The sequence below is a fragment of the Tamandua tetradactyla genome (assembly GCF_023851605.1).
Source record: "Tamandua tetradactyla isolate mTamTet1 chromosome 15 unlocalized genomic scaffold, mTamTet1.pri SUPER_15_unloc_1, whole genome shotgun sequence".
Taxonomy (NCBI): Eukaryota; Metazoa; Chordata; class Mammalia; order Pilosa; family Myrmecophagidae; genus Tamandua; species Tamandua tetradactyla.
The window spans coordinates 90,394-103,548 of NW_027518244.1; the positions used below are offsets into that span (position 1 = coordinate 90,394).

At 38.6% G+C, this 13,155-nt stretch overlaps 1 pseudogene; it reads right to left on the minus strand.

Annotated features, from left to right (window-relative positions):
* Positions 1 to 3,942: 3,942 nt before the first annotated feature.
* Positions 3,943 to 4,881, minus strand: LOC143672742 (olfactory receptor 5AR1-like; annotated as a pseudogene).
* Positions 4,882 to 13,155: the final 8,274 nt, after the last annotated feature.

A 13,155-nucleotide genomic window follows, 5' to 3' on the forward strand; every position in this document is an offset into this window, starting at 1 on the left:
CAACTGATATCAGTCCACCTTCCTGGAAACAAAAAAGACATGTTTTTTCTATGTGCAAAATACATTCATTCCATCACAATATCCCAAAAAGCTTTAAGTCATTTCAGTAAAAATGAAAAGTACAAAGTCTCATCAAAATCAGTTATGGAAGTGGTCTATCCTAAGACAAGATTTCCTATGTCTAATGGACCTGTAAAACCTAGATGTCAAATTATCTCCTTCTGATATACAACAGTGAAACAAGCACAGGGCAAACATTCCCATTCCAGATGGGAGAAATTAAAAGGAAAATAGGGGTCACAGGTTACAAGCAAGTCTGAAAACCAACAAGGAAAACCCTCTTAAATTTCAAGGTCTAAGAGTCATTTATGGATTGATGTTTTGCCCTCTGGGCCAGATTAAGAAGCAACCCCACCCCTTTCAAGTCCTTTCATAGGGACTATGTTCTCTCCAAACACCAGAGCACAGAGCCAACCTTCACTGAGTTTTTGGGTTGTGGCAGAGGATTCCATGAAATCATGGGCTCAAGTACCACCAAATCTGAGCATTGAAGTGGCTGCACATTCCCAGAACAATAGGATGCATTATCCACCTCCTCCAAAACAGGGGCAGACACACCCTATGCACAGATATGGGAGAGCATGCTCTCTTGGCCCAGAGAGATCTTTTCAGTCCAGACTTTTATTTCCATGGCTCTACTCTTGAAGTTATTTTATCTTTCAATTCATCCCTACTCTGTTCCTTTACTCCAGACTGGCCTTGACTCTGCTTGCACAAACTTTGCAAAATTCTTGCTGGTTTCCTGTGCAGTCCAAGCAGATTCAAACCATTCAGGTAGAACTTTCCATATATCCTTCTGGAATAACTGTATTTCTAATATTGATTTCCACTGAAATGGCTGACTGGACCTGTGATTTTGAGACTAGGAGAATCTAAAATTGAGGTGTAAGCAAGGTGATGTTTTCTCCAGGAAGACTGTTGTGTTCTGGGGCGGGCTGCCAATGGATCTTGGTCTTTTGGCTTTTCTACTTCATAGTAATGGAAACATTACTATGTCTTCTCCCCTTCTTGTCTGTCTTCTATTGACTTCTATTGACATGCTCTTTTTAGCAAAAGGTTGTTCAGTTAAACACTAAATGAAGCCTTGTCCTCTGGGGACCCACTTCCTAAAAATTTAGGGAATTCTCTGATAGAGCTACATTTGGCTCTAGTCTCAGTGCACACTGTCTGGTTAGGCTCAGAATTTTTCAAACCATCAAGCTCTGGTTTCTTTGTGCTTAAGAGTTCACTTCTCAGCTTATTCTTTTCCTCTTGCATTTTACTGTAAGCTTCCAGGACAAGCCAGGCTGTAATTTCTGCACTTAGTTTAGAAATCTCCTCAACTAAATTTCCAAGTTCAATGCTTAACATTTTCACTTTCAATCTGACATCAGAGCTCAATTTTGCCAAGTTTTTGGCCACTTTATAAAAATGATCTCCTTTTTCCCAATTTCTGATCACTCATTCATCATTTTCTTCTATGTCCACCTTGTAAGTAGCATTACTGTCCATATTTACTAACAGTCTTTTCGAAGCAAACTAGGCTTTTTCCTTCACACCTTTAATAATTCTCCTAGCCTTTACTCATTACTCAACTCTAAAGCTCTTTCCACAGTTTTAGAAATTTGTAAGAGCTTTACCCCTCTCTTGGTACCAAAAATTGATTTAATTTCCTGGCTGTGAGAACAAATAACATACAATAAGTTGGCTTAAGCAACAGGGATTTATTACCTCTTAATTATGAGGTTAGGAGAAGTCAGCAGGATGATTCATTCTCCAAGAAGATTGAGGTATTTGGGGGCTGGCTGCTGGCAATCCTTGTCCTTGGCTCTTCTGTCATAGAGCAATGCACACAGGGATGCATCCCCCCTTCTCCTCCATGTTTTGTTATCTTCCAGCTTCTGGCTGCCCCCTGTGGCTTCTCTCTCTGACTGGTTTGGCCTATGCTTATAAAGGACTCTAGCACTCTATATTAAAACTCAACTTGATCGAGTTGGGCCATACCAACAATGGGAACACATCCACCAGAATGTGAACCAGGACCAAGAGTACGTCTACCCTGGAGTACACAATTCAATCCATATCAACTGGTTTATAATTAATGTTGTAAGAATCTGTTCTTATTTTTCACCCAGCATGTTATTTACAAATTGCATTCCAAAAAAAGACACTGAAGGCTAGATTCCAGATGGTTTACAAATTGCCAGCTCCACATCCAACCATGAGACACAGGCTGTTCTATCTGTACAATGTGACATTAATGACATGTTTTTGTCAATTCATCATATGAACTGGGTAATTCTGAGCCAAGTCAATTACATTTCATGTACAGTAACACCCATTAGAAAACGTGGTTCATCATGGGTCTTTACTCCCTAAAACTTTTTAGTGACTTTCTTGAGTGGACGTGTTGTATACATTATAACAACCATTAACTTCCACTGACCTTTGACAATACTGCTCTGGTGAAAGTGCTTCACAGAAAGACCTTTGATTTTAAGTATTTAAAACTGATAGTGTGGGAGAACCAGAGTGGCTCAGCAGGCAGAGGTCTCTCCTACCATGCCGGAGACCCAGGTTCAACTCCTGGTGCCTGGCCATGCAAAAACAAACAAATGAACAAGCAAAAAGCCAAACCAAACACACAAAAAAGATGGTGTGAGGGAATTTTAGCACACTTGAAAAAAACTTCGTTTATCCCAAATCAGAGACTGCTGCCTTCACCTACTTCTGATATCTGATATTTTAGGATTTTAATAAAAATTGTAGCCTTGAGAATATGCAAAGAAGAGTCCCAGTCTATTTTATAATCAGTAACTGATACATCAGATTTATTGACACTATCTTTGATAAAGATCAGAGAATTGTGGTGGAAAGTGTAGAGACTCTTGGCAACCAAGGAAGAAACTAGGGTACAACTGAGTTAAGAAGAGAGGGAGGGAAAAGAATAGGATAAGTCTTAGATGGGAGAAGGATGATTAAATCTGTTATATGACAATTTTGCTAACATTAGCCATGGGATTTCTCTGACCTGTAATTTTCTTAAAGTTCCAGAATCCTAGGGTTTCCCTTAGGACAAAAGGGATATCAATATGTGAAAATGAGAAAATTCAGATGCCTTCCACTTTGAATATTAGATAGAGGAGATCAAAGGAATCAAGTGATGATGAAGTGAAACTAATTATTTGGCAGAAGGGAAACTGAGGACAGAAAAGAAAAGGGTCTTGTTAAAAGTCACATAGTTAACAGCAGAGCCCTTAAATTTCCAATTTCTTAAAACTTGCACAACTCCTGATGCTTTTATTGCTTACACCAAACTCAAAGAGAAAATATAGTACCTGGAAAAACAGCAGACTCCTTCTTTGAAAAGCATGCATCTTTGGTTTGTATCCTCAAGAACCTGGCACATACTTATTATGCATAAGTTTTGTTCTAGGTATGTATATGGATGGATTTTTGTATTCAATTAAGTCACCCTTCAAACCAATCCCATTCCCCATGTATTTAACACAGTTTTCTCCTGCTTTCATTCAGTGTAGAGAATGTTTAAACATTTGGCCCTAGCACTTATCCTGCCCCTGAAAAAACAACTGTTTTAGAGTGACTGAATGTTTCGTGTTTTCCACTTTCAATTCCTGCCTCTATTTACAATCAATATTTGAATCACCTTTAAGTAAAACAAAGAAAAAACCAATGTACCTTGTTCAGTGTGTCTTTCAAAAATAATAATTCATATTTCTTTCAGATTGAAGAGTTAAAAATTACAGAAATCCTTTCAACTATAAGATTCTTTCAGTAAGTAGATGGTAAGGTGGGTAATATTTCTTTAAAAGCTATTTACATTTTCTATTTTCTTTCATCATTCTTCTATCACTTTCATTTGCCTGTGATAATAACATATTTTCATTTTCTTATTGAGGTTTTTTTCCCAATTACTTTTTTAAAAGCAGCTTTTACATCCTTGTTCTGCGTATTGTAGATCAAGGGGTTCAATATGGGGATAATAGTGTAGAGTATAAACACGCACTTTTTTTGGTCCAGGGAGTAGCTGGATGTTGGCCTCAGGTACATAAACATGACTACTCCATAGCAGAGGGTGATACCAATGTGGTGAGACCTACAGGTGGAGAAAACCTTAATGTGACCTTCAGCCAAGTGCATTCTGATGATGGTGATGAGGATGAAGGCATAGGAAATGAAGATGATAAGGATGGTGCTGAATTCAATGAAACCACACAGACTAAAGAGTAAGCTCACACCAATAACAGGTGTCTGAACAGAGAGGGCCAAGAGTGGTGCAATTTCACAGAAGAAGTAGTTGATGATATTGGAACCACAGGGACTGAGGTTGAAGGTGAGGGAAGTATGGGCTACCAAATCACCAGACCAACCAGGTAAGAGCCCAGCATGAGGGCCAAGCAGACCTGCTTGGACATGAGAGTGTTATAATGGAGGGGTTGACAGATGGCTGCAGAATGGTCACAGGCCATGGTTGCCAGGACATAGCATTCAGCATCCACAAAATTTACAAGGAAAGCAAACTGGGTGGTACAGCTGGAGAAGGAGATGACATCACACTTACTTAGGAAGTCAGATGACATGCTGGGGGCAATGTCCAAAGAGTAGCCCAGATCAATAAAGGAGAAGCTGCAAAGAAAAAAAATGCATGGATGAGTGAAGCTGCATGTCTGTTATGGCCAAGATAATCATTCTAGCATTCCCCACCATGCTGAACAAGTAGACCACCAGGATGACCACACAGAAGATGATATGCATTTGAGGGTCCTGAGTAATGCCCATAAAAATGAACTCAGTCACCACTGAGTGGTTTCATTTATCCATTTCTTTGGTTTTATGGTTGCCTTGATTTGATTTATTGATAATAGTAGTTAAGTTCCCTGTCATTGTAAACAGTCAACTAAAGATAAAAAAAATCAGCCAGAGATACTATAATAATTGTTTATAATTCTAAGTAAGTGAAGGCTTTGTTTGTGCTGATTCTTAAAATTCCTGCCAGTAAAAATATTCTATGAGGGGATGGGCAGGAAATGGAGTTGTGGGAAGGGGCTGTGTGATTTCTGCAGGATCAGGAGCTAGATGCATCTTCTCCTAGAACAACCAGGACCAATGCTTCCTCTGTGATAGCAGTGGCTCTCCAACCACCACCACGCCCTCTTCCGCCTTCACCGACTCCTCCACTGTCCTTGACAGCCTTGCCATCCTCACCTTTCCTCCTCCAGAACAGCTACTAGGGGAGTAGAAATGATACAGAACAGCTCCCAGAGCCACAACAGAGATCAAAAAGACAGCGTACCCCATCTTGGAACAGCTGACTGTCTGGGAGAACCAGCTCCAGTGAGATTGCCGAGGGGCATGGGCTTTCCCAGGAGGGGCGGCAAGTGGCCGAAGTTCCTCCCTTCCTCCTTCCTGGGCCAGCTGGCAGAATTGGGCAGGCAGTCCCCTCAAGCCATGGCGGCTGGTGCCCCCACCACACAAGGCCCCTGGACCAACTGAGAGAATTGGATCAGAAATCCCCAGACCACAGAGAACGGTGACCGGGGGGGGGGTCCTTTCCAAACACGTGACTTCCCAGTCCGGCTGGGAATGGTGCACTCTCCCAGGACACGGCACCTGGCGCCCTCCCGCCACGCTTGGTGCCCTGGGCCAACTAGGAAATTCGGATGGGCACTCTCCCAGGCTGCGGCGGCCGGCGACCCTCCCCACATTCTGACCCCCGGGTTGGTTGGCACTCTTCGAAGCCGCTTCGGCTGCTGAACCTCCCCCACGGTGAGAGTTTTTCAAAGTTAAAGGAGTCACACCATCTTTAACTGGTGGGACCCGCAGAAAAACGTGTGCCACGAGCGCCACCTACTGGGCAGAATAAGAACAACAGAACCCAGAGATTTCACAGAAAAATCGTTCAACCTGTGGGGTCCAACACCCAGGGAAATCTGACTAAATGCCCAGACGCCAGCAGAAGATAACGGATCATGCTCAGAAAATTGAAAATATGGCCCAGTCAAAGGAACAAACCAATAGTTCAAATGAGATACAGGAGCTGAGACAACTAATGCTGAATATACGAACAGAAATGGAAAACCTCTTCAAAAATGAAATCGATAAATTGAGGGAGGACATGAAGAAGACATGGGCTGAACAAAAAGAAGAAATAGAAAAACTGAAAAAACAAATCACAGAGCTTATGGAAGTGAAGGATAAAGTAGAAAAGATGGAAAAAACAATGGATACCTACAATGATAGATTTAAAGAGACAGAAGAAAGAATTAGTGATTTGGAGGATGGAACATCTGAATTCCAAAAAGAAACAGAAACTATCAGGAAAAGAATGGAAAAATTTAAACATGGTATCAGGGAACTCAAGGACAATATGAACCACACAAATACACATGTTGTGGGTGTCCCAGAAGGAGAAGAGAAGGGAAAAGGAGGAGAAAAACTAATGGAAGAAATTATCACTGAAAATTTCCCAACTCTTATGAAAGACCTGAAATTACAGATCCAAGAAGTGCAGCGCACCCCAAAGAGATTAGACCCAAATAGGTGTTCTCCAAGACACTTACTAGTTAGAATGTCAGAGGTCAAAGAGAAAGAGAGGATCTTAAAAGCAGCAAGAGAAAAACAATCCATCACATACAAGGGAAACACAATAAGACTATGTGTAGATTTCTCAGCAGAAACCATGGAAGCTAGAAGACAGTGCGATGATATATTTAAGTTACTAAAAGAGAAAAACTGCCAACCAAGACTCGTATATCCAGCAAAGTTGTCCTTCAAAAATGAGGGAGAAATTAAAACATTCTCAGACAAAAAGTCACTGAGAGAATTTGTGACCAAGAGACCAGCTCTGCAAGAAATACTAAAGGGAGCACTACAGTCAGACACGAAAAGACAGAAGAGAGAGGCATGGAAAAGAGTGTAGAAAGAAGGAAAGTCAGATATGATATGCATAATACAAAAGGCAAAATGGTAGAGGAAAATATCCAAACAGCAATAACACTAAAAGTTAATGGACTGAATTCTCCAATCAAAAGACATAGACTGGCAGAATGGATTAAGAAACAGGATCCTTCTATATGCTGTCTACAGGAAACACATCTTAGACCCAAAGATTAACATAGGTTGAAAGTGAAAGGTTGGGAAAAGATATTTCATGCAAATAACAACCATAAAAGAGCAGCAGTGGGTATACTAATATCCAACAAATTAGACTTCAAATGTAAAACAGTTAAAAGAGACAAAGAAGGACACTATATACTAATAAAAGGAACAATTAAACAAGAAGACATCACAATCATAAATATTTATGCACCGAACCAGAATGCCCCAAAATATGTAAGGAATACACTGCAAACACTGAAAAGGGAAATAGACACATATACCATAATAGTTGGAGACTTCAATTCCCCACTCTCATCAATGGACAGAACATCTAGACAGAGGATCAATAAAGAAATAGAGAATCTGAATATCACTATAAATGAGCTAGACTTAACATACATTTATAGGACATTACATCCCACAACAGCAGGATACACCTTTTTCTCAAGTGCTCATGGATCATTCTCAAAGATAGACCATATGTTGGGTCACAAAGCAAGTCTTAACAAATTTAAAAAGATTGAAATCATACAAAACACTTTCTCAGATCATAAAAGAATGAAGTTTGAAATCAATAATAGATGGAGTGCCAGAAAATTCACAAATACGTGGAAGCTCAACAACACACTCTTAAACAACGAGTGGGTCAAAGAAGAAATTGCAAGAGAAATTAGTAAATACCTCAAGGCGAATTAAAATGAAAACACAACATATCGAAACTTATGTGATGCAGCAAAGGCAGTGCTAAGAGGGAAATTTATTGCCCTAAATGCTTACATCAGAAAAGAAGAAAAGGCAAAAATGCAGGAATTAACTGTCCACTTGGAAGAACTGGAGAAAGAACAGCAAACTAATCCCAAAGCAAGCAAAAGGAAAGAAATAACAAAGATTAGAGCAGAAATAAATGAAATTGAAAACATGAAAACAATAGAGAAAATCAATAAGACCAGAAGTTGGTTCTATGAGAAAATCAATAAGATGGATGGGCCCTTAGCAAGATTGACAAAAAGAAGAAGAGAGAGGATGCAAATAAATAAGATCAGAAATGGAAGAGGAGACATAACTACTGACCTCACAGAAATAAAGGAGGTAATAACAGGATACTATGAACAACTTTATGCTAATTAATACAACAATTTAGATGAAATGGATGGGTTCCTGGAAAGACATGAACAACCAACTTTGACTCAAGAAGAAATAGATGACCTCAACAAACCAATCACAAGTAAAGAAATTGAATTAGTCATTCAAAAGCTTCCTAAAAAGAAAAGTCCAGGACAGATGGCTTCACATCTGAATTCTATCAAACATTCCAGAAAGAATTAGTACCAACTCTCCTCAAACTCTTCAAAAAAATCGAAGTGGAGGAAAAACTACCTAATTCATTCTATGAAGTCAAAATCACCCTCATACCAAAACCAGGCAAAGATATTACAAAAAAAGAAAACTACAGACCAATCTCTCTAATGAATATAGATGCAAAAATCCTCAATAAAATTCTAGCAAATCGTATCCAACAACACATTAAAAGAATTATACATCATGACAAGGTGGGATTCATCCCAGGTATGCAAGGATGGTTCAACATAAGCAAATCAATAAATGTAATACACCATATCAACAAATCAAAGCAAAAAAGTCACAAGATCATCTCAATTGATGCAGAAAAGGAATTTGACAAGATTCAACATCCTTTCCTGTTGAAAACACTGCAAAAGATAGGAATACAAGGGAACTTCCTTAAAAGGATAGAGGGAATATATGAAAAACCCACAGCTAATATCATCCTCAATGGGGAAAAATTGAAAACTTTCCCCCTAAGATCAGGAACAAGACAAGGATATCCATTATCACCACTATTATTCAACATTGTGTTGGAGGTTCTAGCCAGAGCAATTAGACAAGAAAAAGAAATACAAGGCATCAAATTTGGAAAGGAAGAAGTAAAACTATCACTGTTTGCAGACAACATGATACTATATGTCAAAAACCTTGAAAAATCCACAAGAAAACTACTAGAGCTAATAAATGAGTACAGCAAAGTAGCAGGTTACAAGATCAACATTCAAAAATCTGTAGCATTTCTATACACTAGTAATGAACAAGCTGAGGGGGAAATCAAGAATCGAATCCCATTTACAATTGCAACTAAAAGAATAAAATACCTAGGAATAAATTTAACTAAAGAGACAAAAAACCTATATAAAGAAAACTACAAAAAACTGTTAAAAGAAATCACGGAAGACCTAAATAGATGGAAGGGCAAACCATGTTCATGGATTGGAAGACTAAATATAGTTAAGATGTCAATCCTACCTAAATTGATTTACAGATTCAATGCAATATCAATCAAAATCCCAACAACTTATTTTTCAGAAATAGAAAAACCAATAAGCAAATTTATCTGGAAGGGCAGGGTGCCCCGAATTGCTAAAAACATCTTGAGGAAAAAATACAAAGCTGGAGGTCTCGCACTACCTGACTTTAAAGCATATTATGAAGCCACAGTGATCAAAACAACATGGTATTGGCATAAAGATAGATATATCAACCAATGGAATTGAATAGAGTGCTCAGATATAGACCCTCTCATCTATGGACATTTGATTTTTGATAAGGCAGTCAAGCCAACTCACCTGGGACAGAACAGTCTCTTCAATAAATGGTGCCTAGAGAACTAGATATCCATATGCAAAAGAATGAAAGAAGACCCATGTCTAACACCCTATACAAAAGTTAACTCAAAATGAATCAAAGATCTAAACATTAGGTCTAAGACCATAAAACAGTTAGAGGAAAATGTTGGGAGATATCTTATGAAACTTACAATTGGAGGTGGTTTTATGGACCTTAAACCATAAGCAAGAGCACTGAAGAAAGAAATAAATAAATGGGAGCTCCTGAAAATTAAACACTTTTGTGCATCAAAGAACTTCATCAAGAAAGTAGAAAGACAGCCTACACAATGGGAGACAATATTTGGAAACGACATATCAGATAAAGTTCTAGTATCCAGAATTTATAAAGAGATTGTTCAACTCAATAACAAAAAGACAGCCAACCCAATTACAAAATGGGAAAAAGACTTGAACAGACACCTACCAGAAGAGGAAATAGAAATGGCCAAAAGACACATGAAGAGATGCTCAATGTCCCTGGCCATTAGAGAAATGCAAACCAAAACCACAATGAGATATCATCTCACACCCACCAGAATGGCCATTATCAACAAAACAGAAAATGACAAGTGCTGGAGAGGATGCGGAGAAAGAGGCACACTTATCCACTGTTGGTGGGAATTAAAATGGTGGAACCACTGTGGAAGGCAGTTTGGCGGTTCCTCAAAAAGCTGAATGTAGAATTGCCATACGACCCAGCAATACCATTGCTGGGTATCTACTCAAAGGACTTAAGGGCAAAGACACAAACAGATATTTGCACACCAATGTTTATAGCAGCGTTATTTACAATTGCAAACAGATGGAAACAGCCAAAATGTCCATCAACAGAAGAGTGGCTAAACAAACTGTGGTTTATACATACGATGGAATATTATGCAACTTTAAGACAGGATAAACTTATAAAGCATGTCATAACATGGATGGACCTAGAGAACATTATGCTGAGTGAGTCTAGCCAAAAACTAAAGGACAAATACTGTATGGTCCCACTGATGTGAACTGACATTCGAGAATAAACTTGGAATATGTCATTGGTAACAGAGTCCAGCAGGAGTTAGAAACAGGGTAAGATAATGGGTAATTGGAGCTGAAGGGATACAGACTGTGCAACAGGACTAGATACAGAAACTCAAAAATGGACAGTACAATAATACCTAATTGTAAAGTAATCATGTTAAAACACTGAATGAAGCTGCATCTGAACTATAGGGTTTTTTTTTACTATTATTATTACTTTTATTTTTTTCTCTATAATAACATTCTATATCTTTTTCTGTTGTATTGCTAGTTCTTCTAAACCGATGCAAATGTACTAAGAAATGATGTTCATGCATCTATGTGATGATGTTAAGAATTACTGATTGCATATGTAGAATGGTATGATTTCTAAGTGTTGGGTTAATTTCTTTTTTCCGTTAATTAACAAAAAAATGATTAAAAAAACGAGAGGGGATAGCATACTTTTGTATAAAGGAGAAGCCAGAGAAAGGGGGAAAGTGATATCAGGGAGGTCTGAGCATGTTTTTTAGAAGGCAGGATGAGAAGTGACATAGGCAAGGTCAAATGTGTAGGGATAGCAATATTTTCTTACATTAGTCTCTTGTCTATCAATCAGTAAATTTCCCTAAGACACAATATTTAGGATAGATTCAGTAACTTGGGTAGAGACATCTTCTTGCCAGTTTGTATATTTCCTATCATGGTAGGTTAGATATAAGTAGGTGTTCGTTTGTCCACAAACAAGCCTTGCTCATCCTGCTGCTTCTGTCATGCTCCAACTTCATCATAATCTTATTATCCAAGGCCATTTGCATGAAGAGTTTCTGTGAATAAAACCCATATTTATTGTGTCCTGCCAAGGCCCCATGCGCCATCTTCTTAACTCTCCAGTTACATACTCATACACTCTGCTCTACTCTCCCTTTTATTCCTTGAGCTCCTAAAGTGATTTTTCCTTCTGAACATTTGTCCTTTCTATTCTGCCGTGAATGCTGTACCATTAACTCTTTGCTTGGCCAATTCCTCATTCTTCAGTTCTCAATCTGACTGTCACATCATCTCACATAAAATAGATGCATCTCATTTATATCTTATCCTTTATTAGTGATCATAATTGCCTTTTTAAATCCTTTAAATATCCAAGTGGAATAATGCTATAACTTCTTGTTTGAAACCAGGTCTGCTGGGGATAAAACACCATAAAGTTGGCCATGATTTACAAAATGCCAAGAAATTTTAAGCGCACAGGATTCCAGATTGTGAATTGAGTAAGAGAAAAGGAAACAAGATTTATTGCCATGCTCTTTCAGGGATAGTTGTGCTGATTTGAAACTATTATGTATTCCCAGAAAAGCCATGTTCCTTTAATCCAATTTTGTTATTGCAGATCTGCTGTGTGTGGGACCTACTGATTAGGTAGTTTCCATGGAGATATGACTCACTGAATTCAAGGGAATCTTAATCCTTTCTGAAGTTATTTATGAAAGAGAGCCATTTAAAACCAGAGCTAATACAGACAGCAGAGAGATAAAAATCAAGTGATGGACACAGGGACAGAGACACCCCAGGTATGCTAAGAGTGGATCCAAAGGAATCAGAGAGATCAGAGAAATATCCCCAGAGGAGCAAGAAAGGATCTGCAGATGTTCAGAGAGAAAACCAGTGGAATCAGAAACTGAAAGCAGTGCAACCAGGAGAAGACCAGAAAGCACATGCCACATGTCTTCCCAAATGACAGAGGTGTTCTAGACATTATCAGCCTTTCTCAAGTGAAGGTATCCACTTCTTCATGCCTTAGTTTGGACATTTTCATGGCCTCAGAACTGTAAATTTGTAACCAAAATAATCTCCTCTGTAAAAGCCAAAAAATTTCTGGTGTATTGTATGCTGGCAGCTTTAACAACTGGAATAACACTGTTGAGCAAAGCCAAGACCTCATAATGATAAAAGGCCTGAAATTCAGATATTGACTTTATCTCCAAGTGAGACCATATTTCCATTAGTGTTGTTTGTTAACATATCATTTAATGAGTCTTTAGAGTCTATCTTTAAATATTTAAAGTCAGCCTTTAAAGACTCACTTTAAATATTTAAAGAGTATAATATAACCCTTCTTTGGGGAGTTGTATATATAGGTTCTGCACACCCTTGGGTTCCACTGCTACCAGGAATCTGGAAGGAAATGGCAACTTCAAGTGGAGGGATTTGTACAGCTGAGATTTCAGACTTGACTGTCAGTACTCTATAATTCTGGGCATGGGCCATGACTGGGACCACAGGGATCTGGACCCAGGGATGGACCACAACAGGATCTAAG